Below are 16,327 nucleotides of genomic sequence, written 5' to 3'. Positions count from 1 at the left end.
GGCGGCATCTGCAACAACGGCAATCAGCAGCAGTGGATGACGAGCGAAAGCTCAGTTCAAACTGGAACAAACACGGACCAGAGAGTGTGCAGTTGCAAGATTTAATAGTGTGAAAACAGAGCTCCCATACAGCAGGAGGGGACCCAAAAGGGGTTGCCATTGCCAGCTAGAATGCCTGGGTTTATATCCTGATCATTGTCCCTCCCCCTGCACTCTCAGACAATAGATGATTGGCTATTTCTTTACCTCCTGTTTTAGCCTAATTAGCATTTTAGTGAGCTCTCTTTACTACCTTATTGGTTGGGTGTGAGCTAAGTTGCAAGACCCATGTTTAAATGTGGATGCGGTCACCTTCCCAGCTAGGCTTAGGGATTCTTAGTTGGCCTAGGAAATCCAGCTAGTCTTGTCTCTCAGTTCTCCCTCTCAACAGGAAAACCCAAGTGCTGCTGGGGAGGTTGGCTGACGACCGCTCTAAATGCTTCCTGCTGAAATGGGGCTTAGTAGGGGTCGTGCAGTTGAGATTTCCTTGGGAGGGGTGCCTTTGATGTCATCAACATCACAGCATGGGCTAGCAGGCCGGTCCAGGGGTCCGCGGTAGATTTTAGTCAGGGACTCATCTGGGGTTCCATTTGAAGAACCATTTGTAGCTTTACAGCTTCGATTCTGGAAGAGACAAACTTAACAAGGACGTTAAAGATGCAGGGTCCAAAGTGAAGCAGCAATCTTATAGCTGCTAAAGGCCCTAAGAAGGGGAGAATCCAGGACATCCATTGGCTGAGGAGGCCTCAGGGTCCAGTATTTTGAAGCTCCTCTGCTCTACATTGTATTCGATCTTTAATTTCTTTAAGTTTCTCAGTGACAATTCCAGATTGATTAACATAATAACAGCATTCTTCCCCTAAAAATAAACAGGTTTCCCCTCTTTTGGCCATTAGCAAGTCTAAAGCTCTTCGATTTTGAAGGACTTCTGCTGCTAGGGAGTTAAGTTATTCTTACAAGGTGATCAGTGAGTCGGTGACCCATTCCATGTCACTATTTAGTTCTTGAAATAGTTTATAGTAGAACTGAGTAGAGGTTGTGATACTGCCAATGCTGCCAATGCCAGTGTCTAGTCTGCCTAGCACTCCTGCTCCAATAACAGAAAGAAGAATGGGTACTCTTTTGTTGTGGGGCTTAGGTATGACATAATTGTATAAATGTTGTTCAGTGTAGATCGTCATGGGGGCACTAAGAATGAGAGGAAGCACATAGATTCTGAAGAGCCATTTAAACAATGATAGGCTGAGGTACTACAAACAAAAAATTATTCCTGAGGGTAGGCAGACCATTCCTGTGGGAGGAGTTACCCAACTGATGCATTGGGAGTTGGTTGTTTCTATATTATTAATAAAATTACACAGGTGAGGTTTGAGGTATGGGTAATCTCCAGATTGGAAACAACAAATCCTACGAAAATGGAAGCTGTGTTTATTTCTGTGCTGAAGTTGTTCCATTGTTCAGGTACAGGGATTGATATGTATGGCCTGAAGTGCAGGGGGAGACACATCCAACAGTTAGTATGGTTTTGGGATGAGGATAAGCCAGTGTAGGCTGGATAAGTTCCTCACTGAGGGCCTTCGTGCCTTTGGATAATTTTAGCCCTAAGTATTTAACCTGCTGTGAGCAGAGCTGAGCCTTTGGTTTGGAAACCTTGTAGCCAAAGGTGGCGAGAAAGTTTAAGAGCACGTGGGTGGTTTGATGGCACAAGGTTTCTGAATGGGCAGCTAAAAGTAAACCATTCATGTACTGAAGGACAATAGCGTCCAGGTATAAGAACTGGTTCAAATCTTGGGCTAATGCCTGGCCAAATAGATGGGGGCTATCCCTGAGCCCTTGGAGTAAAATGGTCCTGGTGAGTTGAGATGTTGGGTTTGAAGGATCTTCAAAAGCAAACAAGAATTGAGAGTCAGGATGTACAGGGATGCAGAAAAAGGCATCCTTAAGGTCCAGGACTGTAAACCACTCTGCTTCCTCTGGTATTTGGGGAAGCAGAATATAAGGGTTAGGTACAGCTGGGTATAGAGGGACAATGGCCTCACTGATAATCCTGAGATCTCGCACTAACCTCCACTGTCTGTTGGGTTTCTGTCCTCCTAAAATTGGAGTATTGCAGAGACTATTGCATGGTTCCACTAGGCCTTGGGCTTTTAGGTCCTTAACAATCTTTTGGAGTCCTTGCTGGGCCTCGGTCTAAGGGGGTACTGCCTTTGGTGGGGAAAAGAGGCAGAATTCTTTAGTTTAACTTGAACAAGATGGGCATTCTTTGCTTGTCCATATTGTCCTTCTGTTGCCCAGACTTAATTCCTTCCTCAAGCAGGGGGCAACAAATGGGTGTTCCTTCTCCTATGTTCAAGTGTATTATGGTTCCTGCTTTTGCTAGAATGTCTCTCCCTAACAAAGGAGTGGGGCTTTCAGGCATAATTAGAAAAGCAGGTGGAAACAGTAAAGTTTCCCAGTCACAACTTAGTGGCTGGGAGAAGTATCTAGTGACTGGCTGTCCTAGGACCCCTCAGATAGTGACAGATCTGGAGGACAGTTGTCTGGGACAGGAGAGTAAGACTGAGAAGGCTGGGCCAGTGTCCAGGAGACAGTTAACCTCCTGGCCCTCAATGGTCAAGCATACCCGGGGCTCTGTGAGGGCAATGGCATGGGCTGGTGCTTGCCCCAAGCACCCTCAGTCCTGCTGCTGGATCACTAGGTTAGTGGCTTCAGACTCAGAGGACCTTTGTCCCCTGGGACAGTGGGACTTCCAGTGATTCCCTTGACGTAAGGGGCATGGATGAGGGGGCAGCTTATTTCTATTTGGACAATCTTTTTTAAAGTGTCCTTGTAAAACATCAATATAGCCATTGAAAAACATCAATATCGCCATCAGGGTTATATGAGAATTTACCTAGATCTATTTTAATTTGCTTCAAGTCTGAGAGAGAAAAAGGTACATGCACTCTGGCTGGGCCAAATTCTCCTCCTCCCACCACTTGGAGGTGGCATAATCAGGGAATATTGGCAGTCTTTGGCTCATTGTTTATGCCTTTGTCTATCTCCTTTTGGACTATTTGGGTTGAAGGGGGGTCCTTATTAGTTGGGGAAGGAGTTGGGGGATGCTGGGGTAGGAAGGTAGACTCTGAGGGCTTCCTGTAGGGCATAAATCACACTTTTAACATAACTGTGAGTTGTCCTCTTAATGAAAAGAAAGTTTGTACATACGGCACTTCACTCCATTTGCCTTCTTTTCTACAAAAGGGTTCTAGATGTAAGATGGTGTTATAATTTATACTTCCCTCAGAAGGCCCGATTTCTCCCCCCTTGAAGAGGATATTGTGGCCAGGCGGTACTGCAGAAGAATATAAGTCATTTCTTTCTTAGCATCTGTGGGTCAAATTGGTCTCAGTTCTCCAGAATACATCTTAGGGGCGTTTTTGCCTTGGGGGGAACATTCCCCATCTGAAAAAGAACATAGGGATGATAGCACCCCTAGTCATTTTCTGATGAGCATTAGTCCTAGAGCATCCTCTATGGTCCTAATGCTTATTTCTTTTCAGCATGTGTAACCACCCGTGGACCTCTGCTTATCAGATTAGTTTACACTCACTGATGTAGCAGTCCTGCACCACTTTTCCCACCTTTCTTGACCACAAAGAAAGGGGTCCAGACTGCTGGATTCTAGTGGTCCTTTACCAGCCTGCCCAATGTTGTTTTGTGCTTAGGGGTGAGTTCTAGAGCTGGGCTGGGTTCCTGAATATTTCATAACAACCCAGTTGCCCCATCAAGATGCATTCCCACAAACAACAGTTCTTATGCAAATTCATTTCAGAGAGGGTGTGGGTAACCTTTTGAGTCAGAATTGAGATAGTTTTTTTGATTCTGTAAGTACTTTAAGGATTGGCTGAGTGCAAACATCTCTCATGTTTGAGCAGACCAATTGTTAGGCAGTTTTCCTAACTCTGCTTCTACAAGAGTTTCCCTCAATTACTGAATGCCCATTTTGTGTGTGTGTGTGTGTGTGTGTGTGTGTGTGTGTGTGTGTGTGTGTGTGTGTGTTTCAATCACCTGGGAGGAACCATCTATCATTCTGTCCTGAAGGGGGTTCCTTCTAGGTCTGGTTGGACCTTTGTATGGTAATCAAGATATAAATCTCCTGTTAGGAAATCTGCTGGATTAAGGAAATTTTCAGTGATTAATGTTAAATTTTCTTTTTTTTTTTTTTTTTAAACAGAATAGCCCTATACTTTAAGATTTTTGAGTTAGTAAGCTACCCCCTTTTTCTTTTTTTGACTTAGGATAGTTCTGAACTGTGAAATGTGCTCACAATGAGGTTTCCTCTAAAGACTAATTTTCTACTTTCTTCTGTTAGCAAAGCAGTTGCTACTACTGGGATCTCTCTCTTTGTTTCTCTCTTCGACTTTCTGTCTCTCTCTCTCTCTCTCTCTCTCTCTCTCTGACTCCCTCTTTTTCTCTCTCTCTCTCCTCTCTGTCTCTCTCTTTCTTCTTCCCTTTTCTTTGTAGATGGATTTTAGGAACACAGCGGAAGGACATTCACTTGTTTCCCCCATTTGCCACTTAGGAATATGTGCCTCCCTTTTAATTTACTCAATTCGTTTTCATCTTGATCTATTATGCTGTTGTAGACCCAGTTCCAGTTGTTAGAGTACTGGGTTGTCAGTTCCAAGGCCCTGGCCAAGAAGCCAAGGGTTGGAGATTGTATTGTGTGGCTGGGAGTAGGGGGTAAGCTGGGTAGAAAATGGGGGAGGAGAGCATCTACACAAAGGGAGAGCAATCCTACTAGCCATTTACAAACTTGGGGCCCTGGCAAGGGTGGTGAGGGATGGGTGTCACATAACTGTCCATGTCAAGAGCTGTATACCTAAATTGGGAGGGGCACCAGGGACAAGACTCCCTGGGTTCATAGCCTAGATGCCTAAGGATGCAGCATCGAGCTTCCCTAGATCCCTTTGGAGATACAACTTGTTCTAATGCTTGGGAGAGGAAGTGAAAGTCTGAAGCATTTCAGACTAGGAGGCAGGGGTTGGAGGAAGTAGATTCAGAGGTAAGGAGAATTTTGGGGCTACACTTTCAAGAAAGTCGTTGTTGGGACCCAGGAGGTATGGGTCAGAAGGAAAGGTAGCAGCACACGCATGGGCAACTGTTGAGTAGAAACTTCTGGCTGCACCATTGATTTCAACTGGCTAATGCCAGGAGTTTTGGATGACAGCTTTCTGCCTCTAGTCGGCCCTCTGCTTCCCCAGGAAAACTGAAAGCAGAAACTGGTTTCAGGCAGATCAATGCTCCCAACACTGAAGGGTTGGGAGTTGTTAGAAAGCCCTTTCCCAGACAGCCTCACACCTAAGTTTTAAGTTCGGGGCCACACTAATCATTTTTTTAACTGGCCAACAGGTGCCTGGTATTTTCCTCCATTCTAAGGAAGGACAGAAAGAATAGCAAGTGAAAGTGGTCCAGTATTACTCATCACTTTGGAGAGTTCCTTTGTGGTCACCAAAATGTTACCGGGGGATCCTTGCTCCTAGAGCTCCAAAGAAGGTGGCAGGACACTTCCAAGATGGCGGCGAGTCTCTTGTTCTCTGACCTGGGGTTCTTGGCCTCACAGATTCCAAGGAATGGAATCTTGGGCCATGCGGTGAGTGTTTTAGCTCTATTCAGCTTGATTAGGACAAACCCCAGGCACTTAGCCAGTGCAGGACGAATGGCAAGCCTCTAGCCTCGTTGGGAGTGGCAATGGGTGCTGCTTTGCTGGATCAGAAGTGCAGTGGACACCCTGCCAGATAGGGAGGGGTGGAAGTCAGTGGCGGCGTCTGCAAAGACGGCAATCAGCAGCGGTGGATGGTGAGCGAAAGCTCAATTCAAATTGGAACAAACATGGACCAGAGAGTGTGTAGTTGGCAAGATTTAATAGAGTGAAAACAGAGCTCCCATACAATGGGAGGGGACCCAAAGGGGGTTGCCAGGCTAGAATGCCTGGGTTTATATCCCAATCATTGTTCCTCCCCCTGTGCTCTCAGGCGATAGATTATTGGCTATTTCTTTACCTCCTGTTTTAGCCTAATTAGCATTTTAGTGAGCTCTCTTTACTACCTTATTGATCGAGTGTAAGCTAAGTCGCAAGCGCTATGTTTAAATGTGGATGCAGTCCTCTTCCCAGTTAGGCTTAGGGATTCTTAGTTGGCCTAGGAAATTCAGCTAGTCCTGTCTCTCACTGCCAGCTGCCGTGTTGTATGTCTTCATTATCAATCTAAACTCTATGAGGTTAGGGTTTGGTTTGTCCCCTTCTAGTCCATCTCCCATGCTCAGAACACTGTTTAGCACATAGCAGGAGCTCAATAAGTACTTGCTGCATGAATTACTGCACTGATGATATTTAAGTAGTGGAGGAGCTACTTCTTACCTCCCTTTCCACTTTCCCCAGTAAAGCTCGCCCAAGTATTTCTAGCTCCTTTGTTCAATTGACCTTTGTAGATCTTGGCCGAGTTTAGGTGCACTTTTTCCCCATATTTGTGAATCTGAGAGTAGAGTGCAGAAGGGGAAGGGCTCCAGCTGTAGTGTCAGCAGGCTTTTCTTTTTACTTTGCTGTCTGGCTCTGCCCCAGTTGCTGACTTTGGGCAGAGGTTTGAGCTCTGTAAGTACCGGCTCCTACATTTGCAAAACAGGGATAATAATCCTCATACCCAAAATAGAGGTGAGTTGAGGATTAAATGCATGAAAGTCACTTTTATCGTGCCTGACATTGGTAAGTGCTAAAGAAATGTTAGATTTCTTTGGAATTTAGTGACCTTATGACTAGGCATTGGGGCTCATGCCTGTAATCTCAGCACTTCGGGAGGCCGACATAGGAGGATCTCTTGAGTCCAAGAGTTTGAGACCAGCATGGGCAACATAGGGAGAGTCCCATCTCTATTAAAAAAAAAATTAGCTGGGCAAGCTAGCATGCCTGTAGTCTCAGCTTCTCAGGAGGGTGAGGTGGAAGAATCGCTTGACCCTGGGAGCCTGAGGCTGCAGTGAGTGGTGATCCTGCCACTGTTCTCTAGCCTGGGCAACAGAGCTCCCTGTCTCAGAAAAGAAAAGAAAAGAAAAGAAAAATTGTGATCTTGCTTTCTAAACTATGGAGATATCCCCAGAAGGTAAGGAGAATGACCTGAATATCTGGTTTGCTGGGAGGTGGTTTACAACGAAGGAGAACCTCATCTGCTTAGGAAGCTCATTTCAAAGCAGTATTACAAAGTAATTCTTTTTCTGAGGTATTCAGCATCTGGTGACTTTGCAAGCTTTTAGCTTTTTATTTTATTTTCTCAGAAAAACAGTCTTGCTTTTCCTGAGCTGTTAATTCACCTGTGACCAACTCTTTTTCTTGTTAAAACCCAGCAAGATATGCAAATACAGAGAAGGCAGGCACTGACTGCAGGGAAGTTGGAAGCCCACCACTGGGGCAGTTATTCATCTTGGGGGAAACTTCTTTGAAATGGTTCATTTGTGGCCAGGTGCAGTGGCTCAAGCCTGTAATACCAGCACTTTGGGAGGCTGAGGCAGGTGGATAACCTGAGGTCAGGAGTTCCAGACCAGCCTGGTCAATATAGTGAAACCCTGTCCCTACTAAAAATACAAAAATTAGCCAGGTGTGGTGGTGGGCCCCTGTAATCCTGGCTACTTGGGAGGCTGAGACAGGAGAATCGCTTTAACCTGTGAGGCGTAGGTTGCAGGGAGCTGACCCAGCGCCATTGCACTCCACCCTGGGCAACAGAGTGAAACTCCATAACAACAACAACAACAACAACAACAACAACAACAACAAACAACAACAACAGGTGCAGTTGTGAAATCCTGAAGAAGCCCCAAAGGCTGAGGCGATGAATGGGAGGAGATCTGCTAAGAAGTTGATGTCTGTAACCCTGTGTCTTTGCCAGTGCTTTCTAAGCCAGCAGGTTACACCTTAGCAAGCACCTGCTCTAGAATCTATGCAGGTTTCCTTGTCAGTTCTCTCCCTTTCAGATATGCCTGTGTGATGTGTGCCTGGGACATATGCTGACCTTGGTAGAAACAGAATGGTTAGAAATGTGTATTTGCCTCCTCCCAGGTTTCCCCTTTTTAGGGTTCTCACCTCACTTTCTAGTCTCAATTCTCTTTCCACTGGGGCCTTGAAAAAGATCCTCCCCAAAGGGTGATAGTTGGAAATGACTTTAGGTTGATATCCTTGTCCTTATTTGCATAAGAAACCAAAGGCATTGGAGATCTTAACGAATTGAATTTCAAAGGCTGAATTTCAGTGGAGGAAATGAGAGGAATTATCTCCACTGGAGCCTTTCTAGGGCCCCTCAAATTACAGTATTGGTAGCCATCTCCTTCTGTGTGGCTATCAGTCCTTGAGAAATGCAAGGTATTGAATTGATTTCCTTTGCTCTTAGTTCAATCTGTTTTTGTTGTTTTTATTTTATTACAATAATGCTTTCATATTATATTTTGTGATTACTTCTGAGCTTACCACAAAACAAAAACCACACAAACCTCATAAAATTGTCAAAATATTAGCTTTATTAAAGACAGAGCTGTTGTTGAATGATTCTCCTATTATTTATTTCCCTTGTAGCTTGCTAGATTTTTGTTAACTTTCAGGAAGCCCCAGATCACAGGGTTTTAAGTTGTTCTATATTTTAAATGTGCCAGTTCAGCCCCAATATAACACTTTCCTTTCCTTGTTTTGCTCAGGGTAAAAACATGGAAATGAAACCATGCTTTTCCTGGATTTCTCTACAGTTTCTAGCAGTTCTACTGCCACTGACAAATGCTGACTTCTTTTTACCAGTAGAGCATTTAAATTTTCCTCCTAAGTCAGCGTAGAGTTCCAGATATCTGCTGAGAGCTGACAGTCCTGTTCAGGGCAAATATGTTGGTGAAGTTGATGAATAAAGATTATTCACCATCTGTCTTCTTTTTTTATTTATTAAGGATATTAACCCTTTACCATATTTATTGCAAGATTTTCCCCCCAGTTTCTTGTTTAGCTCTTGAATTTTTCTTTTTTTGAGATGAGGGTGTCCCTGTGTTGCCCAGGCTGGTCTCTTATCTCCTGGACTCAAGTGATCCTCCTGCCTTAGCATCCCAAATAGCTGGGATTATAGGAGCACACCACCACACCCAGCTCTGACTTTCTTTTTTGTAGTATACTTTCCCCCCAAATGCTTTATATTTTTATATGGTAAATAACTAAATCTTTTTCATTTATGGTCTGGCCATTGGCATAGGCTAATCTGTTTTTTCTCAGTAAAAAGGAACATTTCCAATGCCAGAGGCCATATAAGGTCATTCTTGTGGCTTAGTCATGCCCCCTTAGACTCAGAAGACAGGTTATACTTAATTGTAGTTTGTGGGGTACAGGGTTTTGCTACTGAATATCCCAACCTGTAAGTCAAGCTTTTCTTCCAAACCAAGGTTAATTTATGAGGATTGCACATTGTTAGTCTGGCTTCTCTAATCTAGGCTTTCTACAGACACAGCCAGAGACAGCTGAGCTTTCCCATCCTTTGTGAGTAAATGAGCAGCTTTGGGGAAAAGAATTGGCAGTACCCAGGATGGTGGTGATCTTGCTACAACCAGCAGATCTGTGACTGCTGAGAACAATGCTGTGCACAAAAGTCCAAACACAACAGGGAGTAATGTCACGCTTATCTCACTTGAACCCTGGGCACTTTAACACTCTGATTTCTCCCTCCTTAAAAAATGTTTTTCCTCAGCCCCAACAAAGTGATGATCATCCCTGTATATTTCCATCCACAAGGATCTGTTTTTACTTATTTGTAGTTGTAATGAGAATAGACAAATTATTGTTTTTCAGTTAACATTGTAATCCACGTGTCTTTCTGTATTTCTATGTACATATTTTCATTGGCCACATATTATTCTATTAATTAGAAAATATGATAATTTTCTTTGTCTTTTTATCTTAGCCTGGGTTTCCCCCCAAAGTAGACTTTAGTCAAGGATTTGGGTATAAGGAGTTGAATAGGAAGGTGATCCCAGGACGCCATGGGTGAAAGTGGGGAAGTGAGTCAGGAAAAGGAAGAAAGCCATTGAAGCTGCATTAATAATGGGTAACTTTTGAGGGTGAATGGAGCTCAGTCTTATTAATATCCCTCTAAGAAACTGTGGAAAATAATCCGAACATTTCCCATCAAGAGGTGAGAAAGCTGGGTCATTATCAACTCCAACTCTGGTTGACAGTCTCTGAGACATTAACTCCCTGGTACTTCCAGCCTGCCCCGTGTGTGAGCCAAGCACAGTCCTGGGATGGAGAGTGCCCGTGGACTGGGAGGCACAGGAAGCCAGTGGACAGTAAGGGAGTTATCTTCAGATGACCTCCAGGGTGTGTCAAGGGGATACGCACAGGGCATGAGTGCATCTTTCACACTATGTCCTTTGTATTGCTTATCAATGTGCCCATGTTAAGTTCACTCTGTCATTAATTTATGGCCTTAATCATACCCCTGATGGAAGGACCTAACAGCAGGGTGGTTGGTGGGATGCTGCTGCAGTTGTTCCCAGGCTGTGGGGATATTCATCCTGTCCTTCACAGAATGTTCATTCTGGAATCCCCTCCTCTTCGGTTAATGCTTCTACTGGTCTAGGTTGCTAACCTAATGGGATGACCAGACCTTCTTCCCTGGTGAGTCTGGCTCCCTGGTGATCTTGCACTTGGAAGGCTATGGAAGCATTAAGGGGCATCCCACTGAACCACTGACATTCTCCCTGCTCCCACTATGTAGCAGCAACCATGTCTCCTTATCACAATCCTCATCAGTTATGCCTGCTAGTCTATTAACTTCTTTAGAGGATCCCTAGATGATCAGGAAACAGTGGTAACTTTAGGTTTAGTAGAACTCTGTTGTGTGTATTCCATGCCCATAGACTAAAATTTCTAATCCTGCAGAACCTAAACTTGTAAGGACAGGAATGCCAAAAAACATAAGTGGTTCACTGGAAGTGATGGTGAGAAGATTTGTCCATTTGGGTTTGGTCCAAATCTTGGTCCATTTGGACTATTATAACAAAATACCACACACTGGGTGGCTTACAGACCACAGAAATTTATTTCTCACAGTTCTGGGGGCTGGAAGTCTGAGATCAGGGTACCAGCATAATTGAGTTCTGGCAAAGGCCTTCTTCTGGTTGCAGACTGCAACTTCTACTGTAAACTTGCATGTTGGAAGAAATGATCTGGCTTTCTTGGGCCTTTTTTATAAGGGCACTGATCCAATTCCTGAAGGGGCCACTCTCATGACCTAATCACTTTGCAAAGGCCCCACCTCCTAATACCATCAACTTAGGGTTTAAGATGTCAACATAGGAGTTTTTGGGGGACAAAAACATTCAGACTATATCAGGGGTTATTCCTACTCATACCCCTTCATTCCGAGTCCTATGTATTTTAACTACTTAATGTCTGTTGATTCAATGTTTATATCTTATCTTGAAGGATTATACCTCAACTGGCTGACATTCACAAGCTGGAACCATAGCTGTGTCTTTAACAGGTCATTCCAATGTTCTATCACATTGGCAACCTTCTGGGTGGAGTGGTAAATGATAGGACCAGTGGATCCTGTGAACATGTGCTCATTGTTACATTGCTATAAAGTGGGTCCCTTAGTCCAAGTAGATGTTATATAGGATCTCTTACTGGTAAGTCACATACTATATGAACCCTCCAATAATCGTGTTGATATAGGCAGTATAGGCAAAGAAGGCAAATCTTACCTGGACAACACATCCATCCCGGTAAAGATGAATCACTGCTTCTCTAGTGTGTAAGGAAATCAACTTGTCACCAAGTGATTTGTTGGCTTCCTTGAGGGAATGAATGCCATATTTAGGCCTCAGTATTAGTTTCTTTTCCCTCCCTCCCTCCCTCCCTCCCTCCCTCCCTTCCTTCATTCCTGTCTTATTCTGTTGCCCAGGCTGGAAAGCAGTGAAGCAGTGATGCAATCACGACTCAGTGCAGCCTCGACCTCCCAGGCTTCCCAGTAGCTGTGACCACAAGTGTGCCACCACATCCAACTAGTTTTTACATTTTTGTAGAGATGGGGTTTCCCTATGTTGCCCAGGCTGGTCTTGAACTCATGGGTTCAAGCAATGCTTCTGCCTTGACCTCCCGAAGTGCTGGGATTACAGGCATGAGCCATTGTGCCTGTCTGTTTCTTTTTAAAATTTTTATTAAAGAAATTGATTATTCTTGAGACAGAGTCTCACTCTGTTACAGCCCAGGCTAGAGTGCAGTGTGGCACAATCATAGCTCTCTGTAGCCCTGAACTCCTGGGCTCAAGTGATCTTCCTGCCTCAGCCTCCTGAGTAGCTGAGACTACAGGTATGAAACACCATGCCTAATTTTTTTAGAAATGGGGTCTCACTATGTTTCCCAGGCTGGTCTCAAATTCCTAGCATCAAGTGATCCTCCTGCCTTGGCCTCCCAAAGTGCTGGGGTTACAGATGTGAGCCACTGCACCTGGCTAATATTGGTTTCTGACATTGACATTTAGCAGTGGTGGTAACTAGAGTATCTTTGATAAGAAGGGCCTGTGCTATCAGGCTTCGGCATAGCTTCCATCCCTGCCACCGTGATTACTCTAGTCACAAACTTACCGTGAAAACACCGGAGTGCCTGAGAACAGAGGCTGGCTACCAGCACAGGATGAGCCTTCCTGTGTAACCCCTTTGTGATGAATGATCTGGTAGGCACTGACCTGAATCACAAACATCAATACATGTGCTCCTTCTCCAGACTTCCTTGATCCTATCTTCTAATATTTCTCCCTTTTTCTTTTCAGGCCCTGACCAGCCAACAGAGCTGTTTACCACTTCCCAGGAGTTCTTGAATATCTCTACCTCTGGCCACTTTTTCCTCCCCCCACAGTTAATGACTACATGTGCTGCTCAAAGCTCTTTCTACTGGGAGAGCTTTATGTTTTTCTCTCTCCACCAGCTGATCTTAGGAAATCCCTCACAAGGTCATAGGTAAGAACTAAGGGAGAGGCAAGAGTGCAAGAGTTTGGTAACTTAGCATCTGGGTCACCCTTCTGTGTAACTTAGTTGTGTCTGCCAGACCTCCTTAGGCCTAATCCTAAATGTCATGGTGCGTTGGTCAGGAAGCAAAGGTACAACATTCATCAGGGTGGTGAGCAGAGGAGTGAACTCAAAATCTGTCCTTTCATTCCAAGCTCTTGGCCTTCATTTTAAAATCAAATCAAATTGACCAGGCACAGTGGCTCATGCCTGTAATCCTAGCACTTTGGGAGGCTGAGGTGGGCAGATTGCCTGAGCTCAAGAGTTCAAGACCAACCTGGGCAACATGGTGAAACCCTAACTCTACTAAAAATACACACACAAGAAATTAGCTGGGCATAGTGGTGCACACTTGTAGTCCCAGCTACTTGGGAGGCTGACACATGAGAATTGCTTGAACCCAGGGGGTGGAGGTTACAGTGAGCCAAGATCATGCCACTGCACTCCAGCCTGGATGACAGAGCAAGACTCTGTCTCAAAACAAGACAAAAAACCAAATCAATAATGGGCATCTGTCAGCTGTCTAGATACACTTAGTGTTACAGTCATTCTTAAAGACTTGGATTTCAGGCTTTCTGGGGAGAACATGGAGAACCCCCAAATACCCACGGGTCATTGGGAATGTTGGTCATGCTTCAAAACAGCTTCTTTTCACAGGGAACCTTAGCCATCGTGTGAGGCTGGGAAGAGTCCTGAAGTAACTAAGAATTTCTGGCCGGGGCACACCCTGGTGTTATTCAAAGGCTTCTTGACTGGACTCAGCCTCTGACAGCCTGCCCGGGTGTTGTTAAAGGATCCGCAGCTATTCCGTCACAAAACTTTCCTTCTTTTTCTATCTGTAGTTGCTATGTCTCATTCTCTCTGTGTATTGAATATGTGTGAGTTTTTACAGCCTGGGGAAGTAATCCTGTTAGGCAAGATCAAGAAATACTGTAATAACTGGGGAGATAGCTCAGGTGAATGCCACTGCGATCTTCTAGGAACAGAGGTCTTCCCTTTCCCCCATAGTGAGGTCATTTACTACTAGTCCTCTGGTGAGCACGTGGTATTTCTAAGCCAACAGCGCCACCTAATGGAAATATAAATCCTCTTTATAAGACACATTGCTGGTACTCTGCTGTACACTGCAGCTTCCCAATTTTTCCTTTTTGCATCTTTCTATTGGAAACCAGGCTTTATGCTGCTTCTGTGAATGCGAAAGTTCTGGCTTCAACAATTAGGAGTAAAATGTCCTCTGCAGCCAAATTTTAGTCCTGATACTGTCCCATTAGCAGGAAAATTGCCATTAGGTCCCCACGTCCCTTTAAGACACCTATTCTGTCTCTGATTAAGACAGTACTTAATTAGTAAGGGGATTTTTAAGGTCCAGAAGTTAAACAGAACCATTTTTCTAAGGGTAAATGCTTTAGCATGGGCCATAATAGCAGACAATCTATCACATTCCCTCCATTGAAGGAGCCTTGCCTTTTATATAGTCTTTCTCAAGATCCTTTTTGTGAGGGGTGGGGTGGCAAGGAGGCACACAGGTCACAGAAGTCTAGGAAGTCAAAGGGAAATCACAAGCAGAGGACTAGAGCTACTTGGGTGAGCATGACTAGCCCAATAGCTTAGTATCTCTGTTGCCATGGCTTGAAGGGTCATTCCTACAACCATGGGTGACACATTTAACAGGGAGCCAGGAACCAAGGAGTCAAAAAACAGTCAAGGGGGACACTCCCACTGTCTTCTTCTCTACCCTGGGTCACACACAGAAAGGAAGAAGACTTCAGGGACACCTTTTTCTCTCTTCTGTTTCTAGATGGGTAACAAATCATCTTCAGCATGCACTCCACTGGAGTGCATTCTGAAGCACTGGGACTCCTTTAACCCTGAGACTTTGAATAAAAATCACCTCATATTCTGTTACACAAGGGCATGGCCTTCTTACCTTCTTGGGGACAGAAAAACCTGGCCTGCTGGGGGGAGTCTTGATTTTAATATTATCCAACAATTAGATCTTTTCTGTAGACAGAAGGGCAAACGGTCTGAGGTCTCCTATGTACAGATTTTCTTTGTCCTGCAACACAACACAAACCTTTACAAGTTTTGCATGATCAACCTAGTTCTCTTAGCAGCCATGGTAGGCAAACCCACGGGGAATAGTTCCCCAGAGCTAAAGCAGATTCCACAGGAGCAATCTGAGAGAGCTATTGAATGTCCCAACCCTCCAGTACCCCTCATCCAGAACCCCCTCCAGTCATACCATCAGCTCCTCCAGCTCTACCATCTCCAGTATTACCCACTTTCCCCACTTTTTACCTCTGCGGGAAATGCCTGATGGAAATGGTGCCATGAGGGTTTATGTTGCCCTCTCATTACAGGACCTTAAGCAAATAAGGGGAGACTTAGGCCAATTTTCTGATGACCCCAATAGGTATATAGAAACTTTACAAAATTTAACTCAGGTGTTTGACCTCACATGGAGGGATGTTATGTTCCTCCTAGGTCAGACCCTTACTGCAGCTGAGAAGCAGGCAGTTCTGCAGCCAGCAGAAAAATCTGGAGATGAGCAACTTGTCTGCTATAGTAGACCAAAGAGAAAAAAGGGGATAGGGAAGGTGAAGAAGTAATGGAAACTCCATTACCACCAGGAGGAGAAGCAGTTCTGGCAGACAACCCTGATGGAACCCCAATAAATCAGTAGATGAATGGAAAAGGAAGCACTTTTTAATATGCATGTTAGAGGGCTTATGAAAAACCAGGGCCAAACTTCTGAATTAAGCTGTCCATGATAGACTAAAAAGCAGATGAGAATCCCACAACCTTTATGGAAAGGCTGAGAAAGGCACTAATAAAACACACTTCTTTATCCCCCAATTCAGTTGAGGGACAGCTCATCCTGAAGGAGAAGTTGATTACATAGGCAGCTCCCGATATTAGAATGAAACTACAGAAGCAAGCTATAGGACCAAATAGCACCCTAGAAAACCTCCTGAGAATAGCCACTTTGGCCTTTTACAGTAGGGATTAGGAGGAGGCCCAGGAAAAGGAGAGGAAACCAAGAGAAGGACAGAGGCTCTAGTAGCAGCATTGCAAGCTTGCAAAGTCCAGGATCCCCAGAGCACATCCATTAGCTGTTATCAATGTCGCAAGTCAGTGCATTTTAAGAAGGAATGCCCAGGCAGCAAGAAGAAGCCACCTCAACCCTGTCCAGTCTGTGGCGGAGACCACTGGAGATCAAACTGCCCCT

At 44.6% G+C, this 16,327-nt stretch overlaps 1 pseudogene; it reads right to left on the bottom strand.

Moving 5' to 3' along the window:
* Nucleotides 1–471: 471 nt before the first annotated feature.
* Nucleotides 472–15,364, bottom strand: LOC144341287 (syncytin-1-like; annotated as a pseudogene).
* Between the last annotated feature and the right edge of the window lie 963 nt (nt 15,365–16,327).

Source organism: Macaca mulatta, chromosome 6 (genome assembly GCF_049350105.2).
Source record: "Macaca mulatta isolate MMU2019108-1 chromosome 6, T2T-MMU8v2.0, whole genome shotgun sequence".
Taxonomy (NCBI): Eukaryota; Metazoa; Chordata; class Mammalia; order Primates; family Cercopithecidae; genus Macaca; species Macaca mulatta.
Note: the sequence above shows the minus strand (reverse complement) of the source record. Positions and strands in the feature narration are given on the sequence as shown.